The sequence below is a fragment of the Trichechus manatus genome, unplaced genomic scaffold (genome assembly GCF_000243295.1).
Source record: "Trichechus manatus latirostris isolate Lorelei unplaced genomic scaffold, TriManLat1.0 scaffold00165, whole genome shotgun sequence".
NCBI lineage: Eukaryota > Metazoa > Chordata > Mammalia > Sirenia > Trichechidae > Trichechus > Trichechus manatus.
The window spans coordinates 1,512,669-1,514,863 of record NW_004444101.1 but is presented as its reverse complement, the minus strand read 5'-3'; positions in this window follow the sequence as shown (position 1 = coordinate 1,514,863).

Genomic DNA, 2,195 nt, shown 5'->3' with positions numbered 1-2,195 from the left:
AAAAAGGTTGAGAAGGGGGAGGGTTGACATGTCGTGGGGTTGTTACCCAATGTCATAAAACAATATGTGTACTACTGTTTCATGAGAAACTAATTGTTCTGTAAACCTCCACCTGAAGTATAACTAAAAAAAAAAAAATCAAAGGATGGAAAAAAATATATCAAGCAAACAGCTACCAAAAAAGAGGAGGAGTGACGGTATTAATCTCAGATAAAATAGACTTTAAAACAAAATCCACCATAAAAGACAAGGAAGGGCACTATCTAATGATTAAAGGAACGATTTATCATGAAGTCATAACCATAATAAATATCTACATACACAATGACAGGGCTCCAAAATACATAAAACAAACTCTAACAGCACTGAAAAGAGAAATTGACAGTTCCATAGTAATAGCAGGAGACTTCAACACACCACTCTCGGTAAAGGACAGAACATCTAGAAAGAAACAACAAAGATACAGAAGATCTAAAGGACACAATCAGCCAACTTGAACTCACAGACATATATAGAACACTCCACCCAACAGCTGCAAACTACACATTCTTTTCCAATGCATATGGAACGTTCTCCAGAATAGACCACATCTTAGGCCACAGAGCAACCCTCAACAAAATCCAAAACACTGGGATAATACAAAGTATCTTCTCTGATCATAATGCCATCAAAGCAGAAATTAACAACAAGAAGAGCAAGGAAAAAAATAATGAATTACATGAAACTGAATAACACTCTGCTTAAAAACCACTGGGTAATAGAAGAAATCAAGGATGGAATAAAAAAATTCCTAGACTCAAACAAGAATGAAAACACATTATACCAAAAACTTTGGGACACAGCAAAGGGAGTGCGAAGAGGTCAATTTGTAGCAATAGAGACACACATCAAAAAAGAAGGGACAAAATCAAAACATTAGCTAGACAACTCAAAAAATAGAAAGAGAACAGCAAAAGCAGCCCACAGCCACCAGAAGAAGGGAAATAATAAAGATCACAGCAGAAATAAATGAAATAGACGATAGTAAAACAATAGAAAGAATCAAGAAAACCAAAAGTTGGTTCTTTGAAAGGATCAACGAAATCGACAAATCTCTGGCCAAACTGACAAAAGAAAAACAGGAAAGGATGCAAATAGCCCAAATAATAAATGAAATGGGGGACATTACAACAGACCCAACTGAAATAAAAGGATCATAACAGAGTATTATGAAAAACTATACTCCAACAAATTTGAAAACCTAGAGGCAGAAAAGGCATTCGACAAAGTCCAACACCCATTCCTGATAAAAACTCTCAATAAAATAGGTATAGAAGAGAAATTCCTCAGTATAATAAAGGGCATCTATACAAAACCAAAAGCCAACATCATTCTTAAAGGACAGAGGCTGAGAAAAGGAACAAGACAAGGATGCCCTTTATCACCACTCCTATTTAACATGGTGTTGGAAGTCCTAGCTAGAGCAATAAGACAAGACAAAGAAATAAAGGACATCCAAATTGGTAATTAAGAAGGAAAACTGTCTCTATTTGAGGATAATATGATATCATACATAGAAAACCCAAAAGACTCCACAACAAAACTACTGGCACTAATAGAAAGATTCAGCAGAGTAGCAGGATACAAGATAAATATACAAAAATCAGCTGGAGTCCCATACACTAATGAAGAGAACGACGAAAAGGAAATCAGGAAAACAATGCCATTTATAACAGCCGCTAAAAAAATAAAATACTTAGGACATATCTAACCAGGGATGTAAAAGACTTATACAGAGAAAATTACAAAACAGTACTGCAAGAAACCAAAAGATATCTACATAAATGGAAAAACATAACCGTGCACATGGACAGGTAGACTTAACATTGTGAAAATAACAATTCTATCCAAAGCAATTTACAAATACAATGCAATCCTGATCCAAGTACCGACAACATTCTTTAAAGAGATGGAAAAAGTAATCATTAACTTTATACGGAAAGGGAAGAGGCCCTGGATAAGTAAAGCACTATTGAATAATAAAGTAGCTGGACTTGCATTACCTGACCTCAGAACCTACTATACAGCTATGGTAGTCTAAACATCCTGGTACTGGTACAACAACAGATACATTGACCAAGGGAACAGAATTGAGAACCCAGATGTAAATCCATCCACCTACAGTCACCTGATCTTTGACAAGGGCCCAAAGTCCA